This window comes from Macaca thibetana, chromosome 3 (assembly GCF_024542745.1).
Source record: "Macaca thibetana thibetana isolate TM-01 chromosome 3, ASM2454274v1, whole genome shotgun sequence".
Classification (NCBI taxonomy): domain Eukaryota; kingdom Metazoa; phylum Chordata; class Mammalia; order Primates; family Cercopithecidae; genus Macaca; species Macaca thibetana.
Window position 1 is genome coordinate 111,630,828 of NC_065580.1, and position 9,572 is coordinate 111,640,399.

Here is a 9,572-nt window from a genome sequence, read left to right on the forward strand (position 1 = left end):
GCAGGGTGTAGAAATTCTATTTTCTTCCCTCTTTTCTTTTCTCATAGTGTCACATCTTTTCTTCACATTTCATATATCATTTAAAAACCTATTTATTTAATGGTCTCTTTCATTTATCTCAAATTCTTGAGGTTCTAATGCTCCACTCTGTCGTGTCCACTCACTCCTCCTCTGGCAGATTATTTGCCTGCATTGTTGGTAATATTTTCAAATTAGTTCATTGTGTGTGTGTGTGCACGCAGTTACAGAAAACAGAAACATTACAGAAAACATTTGTATTTGTTACAAACATTTGTATTGGGTTTTTATATCAATTTCTTCCAAATTACAGAGAAAATGAACATTTGGACTTCACCCCTGCCTTGGTTCCCTGGGGCTGCCATAATAACATACTACAATTTGGGTGGCTTACAGCAACAGAAATGTATTCTGTCTCAGTTCTGGAGGTGAGAGGTCTGAAATCAAGCAATAAGTAGGGTCATGCCCCTACTGCAGGCTCTAGGGAAGAATCCATCCTTGCCTCTGCATGGCTTCTGGTGGTTGGTGGCAGTCCTTGGCATTCTGTGGCCTGTAGCTGCTTCATTGCAACCTCTGCCTCCATTGTCACATGGTTTTCTTCCTTTGTGTCTATGTGTGTCCCTCCTCTTCTACAAAGACACTGATCATTGGATTTGATGCCCACACTAATCCAGCATGACCTCATCTCAACTTGATTATGCCTGCAACGGCTCTATTTCCAAATAAGGTCACATTCACACATACTGAGCACTAGAACTTCAACATATCATTTTGGGGAGCACAATTCGACCCACAGTCACACTCACACAGGCGATACCATGCTTGGGAGAGGTGAGGTTTCATGTTGCTTCTCTGGGCTGGTGAACAGGCTTTTTCTGGTGTTCATTGTATTTATTTCATTCCATGCTATGTTTCTATTAACTTTAGTCTAAATTCCAAGTTACTAGGCCCTTGCTCAGGAAAGGCCAAGAGGTACGCCAACCTAACCAAAATCTATAATAATTATTCTGATTCCATGATGGGAGCATCAGTGAAACCTTGGGTATTTAATTCTTGTAGAAATGTGCTTAACTAGGGCCTATGCCCATCTGGAAGTGCCCCTTACAAGCTGACACTCAGAAAAGACTAAATTTTTGTTGGTTTGTCCTAAGCTGTGAAGGCCTTACTTGAATTAAGTCCATTTGAAATATCACTGATGTTGCAAAATGTATAAGCTTGCCACAATAAAACCTGTAATTTTTTATAATATGTTAGTCATTAAAGGGACCATTCCTGTTAGCAATATCATTAGAACTTAACGAAAAAAAATGTTGAAATTAAAACATGGTATGTTTTTTGTTTTTGTTTTTGAGAAAGAATCTTGCTCTGTCACCCAGGCTGAAGTGTGGGGGCATGATCTCAAATCACTGCAACCTCCCAGGTTCAAGCAATTCTTATGCCTCAGCCACTTGAGTAGCTAGGATTACAGGCATGTGCCACCACACCTGGCTAATTTTTGTATTTTTAGTAGAGACAGGGTTTCACCATGTTGGTCAGGCTGGTCTGGAATTCTGGACCTCAAGTGATCCACCCACCTCGGCCTTCCAAAGTGCTGGGATTACAGGCATGAGCCACCACGCCTGGCCAATAAAATTCTTTTAAGTTAATTTAAATGTATATTTTCAGCCTTGGCCATATCTAGAAAATGCATAACATAAGAAGTTGTCCAAAAACAAGAAAATGAAAGATAAGTTTGGTTAATTACTTGTGTCTAAAATATATTATGTATGAGTTAAAGATTTTTAAAAGCTAGTGATAAGAAATAAGTTGACAAATCAAGCTCTGAAACACATGAAAATTTCATTACAAAAGCCAAATATTCCAGAAAGGTCTCAAATTATGATGGTTGACACCAATTTTCCTTATAAACAGCCACTGTTGGTAGCAGCTTGTTTTCAAGAGAGGTCAGGAAATGGCTAGTGTCAACTTTCCCCAGAAAATATAAATCACATTCTAGCATTTTCATCTCAGATACTCACAAGCTCAGAAAAATTACTGCAAAATGGTACTGTTTTCATACGAGAAAAAAGAAGCAGAATTATTAGCAAATCTATTATTTCAAGCCTAACACTTAGCTCATGGGAAAGACAGCAACTGAACAGCAGTTGAATGCTAGGAAATTCTAGAAAAGGCATATGGTGTTGTGTCAAATGCTAAAGAACTGAAGATTCCATTCTTACAGATAAATTTGAATGCCAAAAAAGCAGCCTCTTTATATTTAAGTAGATTACATGTCAAGTGTTAGGAAGTGATTGAGAACTGGCTAGATGAGATCAAGAATTTGGAGACCAGGTGCAGTGGCTCATGCCTGCAATCCTAGTACTTTGGGAGTCCAAGGTAGAAAGATTGCTTGAGCCCAGGAGTTTGAGACCAACCTGGGCAATATAGTGAGATCTTGTCTCTACCAAAAATGTTAAAATTAGCTGAGCATGGTGGCATACACCTGCAGTCCCAAACACTCTGGAGGCTGAGGCAGGAGGATTTCTTGAGCCTGGGACACAGAGGTTTTAGTGAGCTGAGATCACATCATTGCATTCCAGCCTGGGTGCCAGAGTGAGACTCTGTCTCAAAAAATAAAAAAAGAAAGAATTTTGTATGGAAGAGTTTAGTGAGGGATATTTCCAGAGATCCCTTCTAATATCATGAAACTTGAAGGAATAAATCAAAATACTTCTATTTTGAGCAGTTCTATAAAGAAAACAGAAACAAAACAAAACAAAACAAACAAACAAAAAAGACAGGCAGCTATGAGACCAGAAAACTGCCCTAAAATATAGAATAACAGCAACAAAACCATCCAGCCACTAAATATTTCTGCAGTCTACCATTTAACCAGTTAAGATTGGGATTGTAAAAAGTTCCTAGAGAAAAAGGTAGGAAAGGAAACATACCAATTGTTGATAAAATCACTAGTCTAGCTTAAAAACCCTGTGCTGGAACAGCCAAGGGTTGACACAGCATGGACATTGGCTACCAAAATTAGGGCTTACAAAATTGACAAATGAGATCCAATTAAACTAAAGAGCTTCTGCACAGCAAAAGAAACTATCATCAGAATGAACAGGCAACCTACAGAATGGGAGAACATTTTTACAATCTACCCATTTGACAAAATTCTAATATCCAGGATCTACAAGGAACTTAAACAAATTTACAAGAAAAAAACAAACAACCCCATCAAAAAGTGGGCAAAACATATGAACAGACAGTTCTCAAAAGAAGACATTTATGTGGCCAACAAACATATGAAAAAAAGCTTATCATCACTGGTCATTAGAGAAATGCAAATCAAAACCACAATGAGATACCATCTCACACCAGTCAGAATGGCAATTATTAAAAAGTCAGGAATCCATTCAGAATATAGGCATGGGCAAAAACTCCATGACTAAAACACCAAAAGCAATGGCAACAAAAGCCAAAATTGACACCTGGGATCTAATTAAACTAAAGAGTTTCTGCACAGCAAAAGAAATTATCATCAGAGTAAACAGGCAAACTACAGAATGGGAGAACATTTTTGCAATCTATCAATCTAACAAAGGGCTAATATCCAGAAACTATGAGGGACTTAAATGAATTTATGAGAAAAAAACAACCCTATCAAAAAGTGGGCAAAGGATATGAACAGACACTTCTCAAAAGAAGACATTTATGCAGACAAGAAACCTATGAAAAAAAGCATCACTGAGCATTAGAGAAATGCAAATCAAAACCACAAGGAGATACCATCTCATGCCAGTTAGAATGGCGATCATTAAAAAGTCAGGAAACAACAGATACTGGAAAGGACACGGAGAAATAGGGACACTTTTACACTGTTGGTGGGAGTGTAAATTAGTTCAATCATTATGGAAGACAGTGTGGTGATTCCTCAAGGATCTAGAACTAGAAATACTAGTTGATCCAGAAATTCTATTACTGGATATATACCTAAAGGATTATAAATCATTCTACTATAAAGACATATGCACATGTGTGTTTATTTAGCATGGTGCCTACACAGGCATGGTGGCTCATGCCTATAATCTCAGAATTTTGGGAGGCGGAGGTGAGCAGATCAGGAGTTTGAGACCAGCCTGACCAACATGGTGAAACCCTGTCTCTACTAAAAATACAAAAATTAGTATTTTTTGTATTTTTTTGTATTTTTTGTAAAAATACAAAAATTAGTATGCCCACATGGTGGTGGATGCCTGTAATCCCAGCTACTCAGGAGGCTGAGGCAGAAGAATCACTAGAACCAGGGAGTCAGAGATTGCAGTGAGCTGAGATCATGCCACTGCACTCCAGCATGGTGACAGAGTGACTGTCTCAAAAATAAATAAATAAATACATAAAATAAAATGTGGCACATACACACCATGGAATACTATGGAGTCACAAAAAAGGATGAGTTCATGTCTTTTGCAGGGACATGGATACAGCTGGAAACCATCATGCTCCGCAAACTAACACAGAAACAGAAAACCAAACACCGCATGTTCTCACTCATAAGTGGGAACTGAACAATGAGAACACATAGACATAGAGAGGGGAACATCACACACTGGGGCCTGTTGTGGGGTAGGGGACTAGGGGAGGGACAGCATTAGGAGAAATACCTAATGTAGATGACGGGTTGATGGGTGCAGCAAACCACCATGGCATGTGTATACCTATGTAATGAACCTGCACATTCTGCACATGTATCCCAGAACTTACAGTATAACAACGACAACAACAAAAAAAAATCATTGAAAAGTCAGAAAACAATAGATGCTGGTGAGGCTGTGGAGAAATAGGAATGCTTTTACACTGTTGGTGGGAGTGTAAATTAATTCAACCATTGTGGAAGATAATGTGGCAATTCCTCAGGGATCTAGAATCAGAAATACCATTTGACCCTGCAATCCCATTACTGGGTATATACCCAAAGGATTATAAAGCATTCTACTATAAACATATGCACATATATGCTTATTGCAGCACTATTCATAATAACAAAGACTTGGAACCAACTCAAATGCCCATCAATGATAGACTGAATAAAGAAAATGTAGCACATATACACCATGGAATACTATGCAGCCATAAAAGAGAATGAGATCATGTCCTTTGCAAGGACCTGGATGAAGCTGGAAGCCATCATTCTCAGCAAACTAACACAGGAACAGAAAACCAAACACCACATGTTCTCATAAGTGAGAGTTGAACAATGAGAGCACATGGACATAGGGAAGGGAACATCACACACTGGGGTCTGTTGAGGAGTAGGGGGCAAGGGGAGGGAGTGCATTAGGAGAAATACTTAATGCATGTGGGGCTTAAAACCCAGATGATGGGTTGATAGGTGCAGCAAACCACCATGGCACATGTATACCCGTGTAACAAATCTGTACATTTGGCACATGTATCCTGGAACTTAAAGTAAAATTTAAAATAAATAAATAAATAAAAATAATAATACGTGGAAAACAAAATAAAACAAAATCAAGAGCTGGAGTTAACAACTCAGGCTATGGACTCAGACTAAATTTCAAGCTCCAGCTTCTCCCTGTGAGGCTTTTGGTGATGGATTTGATAAATCAACAACTAGACAATAGGCAACACGTATTTATCACTCGTCATGTGCCAGGCTCTGTTCTAGGTTTATTGCATTAAATTAACAAAACAAACATCTAGCAAGTGAGTGAATCCATGGTTCCTTTGCAAAAAGTCTGGCTCTGGGCCCCACAGCTACACCTCTTTGTAAGATGGTCCTTGTCTAACCACTAAAAGAGAAGCCAGGTGACCTGTGTGACCTTGAGCAAATTTCCAAACCTCTCTGTATCTTATTTTAAAATGGGGATGGAAATTAATAGTACTTATCTCATCAAGTTGCTATGAGGTTCAAATAAAATCATGCTCACATGCTCTTAGCATCATATCTGACACATAGTAATCCACAAAAAGATAATTATTGTACTCTTCTCACTCACTATACTGCACAGCTCTACCAGATCCATGTGTGGTCCAGATTCCTTTAGGCCTCTGCAGTTTATAATTATGACAAAGTCATATGAACTCTAATAACAAAATCTCACAGAATTGTAACTCCACCTCCTTTGCCCTCCATCCCCTGACATGTCATTTCTTCTCTCCCACTCTTAGTTGCCTCTGGGGATCTGAGGGCCATCTCCCATGTCCTCACCAGGAGACCTCTGATGTTTTCTTCCTGGTCCTGCAGGCAACGCAGAGGGCCCACGAAGTCACCTGAGGATAGCCCCCACCCTGCCCCTGCTGCCCCCGTACCCTTTGATGAGAACGTGGCCCATGGTGTTGGCTCCCAGGGCTCACAAAGCTACAGACTAGTAAAAACTGAGTGGTTCCCTCTAAAAAACCTTGCTTTTCTTTCTCCAAGCCTCACTGTGCCACTTTGACTCTTAATTCATCACGTCCAGACTTTGGTATAAAAATACGTCCTTCAGCCTCTGTCTGTAGCATCTCTCCGCAGGGCTTAGGCCAAGTTCATGTCGCCGGCCTGGGGAACAGACGCCATCTGCTACACTGGGACCTTCACTAAGCAAATGTTGGGTTTGCCAAAGACTGCCTCAAACCAGTTAGTTTAAAATAGGATCGCCAAATCACACAGCTTGCCAGGGGTTTTCCTGTCCTGAGAAACACCTAGAAGACTTTGGGTGCCATTACTGAACCCGTCCACCAGCTTGAGGATAGCTGAGGGAAGAGCATCCTGCATGCTGAGTGCAAGAGCGCAGGTTTCATTAACACGCTTCCCGGGACATGTGCCCTGGTTTATGCCCTATCAAAATGTTTGTTGTGGTATAGACATGTGCTTTGTCTCAAGTTGCTCTGTTATGGAAGTAGGACTATTCCATCTGGTTCAGACGAGTTAAGATTATTTGAAATGTCCTTTCTCAAATTCCCACCCTTCCCAATCCTGTCTCTATCTATTTTTTAAGAATTTCCAATTCTCCACTTCCTTTAGCATTGTCCAGAGAGTCTGTCTTCTGTGTGTGTGGCCTGACAGTGTCCCACACTGCTGTTAATTGGGGGCTGTGGTTTATTCACTCTGTATCATTTCAGCAGTGTTTCTTTTTTGGCAAGGAAGCATTCTTACATCCCACACTTCCGATTACAAGAGTCTCAGTCTGGATACACATAAGCTTTTCTTTCTCTTTCTTTCTTTCTTTCTTTCTTTCTTTCTTTCTTTCTTTCTTTCTTTCTTTCTTTCTTTCTTTCTTTCTTTCTTTCTTTCTTTCTTTCTCTCTCTCTCTCTCTCTCTCCCTTCCTTCTGTCCTTCCTTCCTTCTTTCCTTTCCTTTCTTTCTTTCTTCCTTTCTTTCTTTTTTTCTTTCTTTCCTTTTCTTTCTCTTTCTTTCTTTCTTCCTTTTCTTTCTTCCTGTTTTTCCTTCTTTCTCTTTTTTCCTTCTTTCTTCTTTCTCTTTTTCTTTCTTTCTCTTGCTCTCCTCTCTCTCTCTTTTCTTTCTTTCTCTCTTTCTCTCTTTCTCTCTCTCCTTTGTTTTTCCTTCCTCCCTCCCTCCCTTCTTTCCTTCATAGAACATCAATAATGCCATAAAACTAAGTCAAAATATACCTTGATTAGCCCCATGTTTAGCAGCTTAAAAAGCTCTTCAGATCTCATAGTAAGTTTAAAATACAGATTTCATAGTTTTGATTCTTTCCAATCAGGTTGTTGGCTTACATCACAGGATGTCCACTGCAGTAGGAGATGCAACTCTCCACCCCATCCAGCAAGGCTGGCAACTCCTGTGCACCCTCCCCTCACCTCACTCCTCCTGTGACCCTTATTAACAGGAGGTCCGGCGTCTACAGGATCCCCTGCGACGCCCACTCCTCACTCATCTCCACTCTGTCCCTCCCACATCTGGGGAGTGGCAGTGCTTCCTCTCAGTGTTGGGAGCTCTCCAGGCTCGACTGCCCTCCAGAAGGGATCCAGCCCACTGTGCCAGGGCTTGCTGGATGTGTACAGAGACATATGGTTAATGGTTCACACATCAACCATGTGTCTCTCTACTCTCCTCAGTCTAAATTCCAAACCATGACAAAGCTTTTCATTCCTCACCCACCGTCACCACCCAGGTTCAGGCCCTGCTCAGAGAGGCCAGAAATGGGGTCAGGTCTGATTCAGGAGGCTACCCTCTCCAGAATCCCTTGGGAGAGGGGTTATTGTTTCATCTCAGGATATCTACTGGTTACCCACTGCAGGGATGATTGGAAGCAAGGTCACAACCAGGGATTTCAAAGTACCCCAACTACCCTAGAAATAAGGGTATTCCTAGTTAGTCCAAGGTGAGAAGGGACCAGGGGATGGATGGTTGCTGGTTTCTCAGCATCCTCAACATTCTTTGATAAGAGTAACCGACACCTTCTGCATCTCATTGAGGTACTCTGCAAATGCAGTCGGTAGCCACTCTAGCCACTCCTTCTTCCACCCAAATTATAGCCCTAAATTCCACTTGGATTCAGATTCTGAGGTTGTCCCTCTTCCCAGGTGAATTCTTGTCCTCACCGTCCCTGTGACATCAGTGGCAATGCCCCTTATTATCAAACTCCAGAATATCAAGTTTCTGCCCCAGGAGGCTACCCCTGGATTCTAACTCATTGTGTTTTGTCTCCCAAAGCATTTTCTACATTTAAAACCATTTTTTTGTCAGACATGTACTAATTTCTCACTCATCAACATTTTATTCTAATATGTATTATCTTTTTATAATACTTACTGTACAGTAAGATTTCCAGAATTGCCAGAAGTGCAAATATTTGTTGCATGTTTACTTGTTCTGCTAAATTCTGACCCCCATTAGGATGGCAAGCAAATGCATTTTGTCCATTGCAGGATGCTTAATTCCTTGAATATTGTTTACAGCATAGCTTTTGTTCAATAAATATTTGTCTGATAAATTAGAAAATAAATAAATGACAGTCTAATTTCACCACAGAAGAAATGGCTTTTTAATGGAAACCACATCACACAATTTAAGGGCAGTCTACTGATGGAGGCAGGAGAACATGTTTAACATGTTTCTGTTCTGGAGAACTGCAGATGTTGGAGCAAACACAAGAAGCAGCCCATATGTGGATACTGGATCCAGTAAGTGGTCAGGGCAGGCGGGAACTTGCCTGGCCCAAGTTTTGTTTCAGTGTGTATAAAACAGAGACCAATCATAACTTTGGATCCATAATTAGGCTTTTGATGTAATCTCTCTATATTTCATTTCCTTTCTAAGGAAAATAAAAAGTAATAATGTCAATTCTCCAAGTAGATATATTTTTGATGTTGTTGGAAAGGAAAAAAGGAAATGAAGAACAAATTTGTAGAGGAAATGTCAATGGATTTCCAAATGTGGAGGTTTGGAAATTACTTTGCTTGCATTCCACCAGCCTCCATGCCATTCCCCTAGCATGCAAAGCACAGTCCTTTGCCTCAGGGCCTTTGCACATGCTGAGTTTTTGGCCTGGAAAGCTCTTACCCAAGATTTCTGTCTGACTTTCTTATTTTTCTTTCTTCATTTT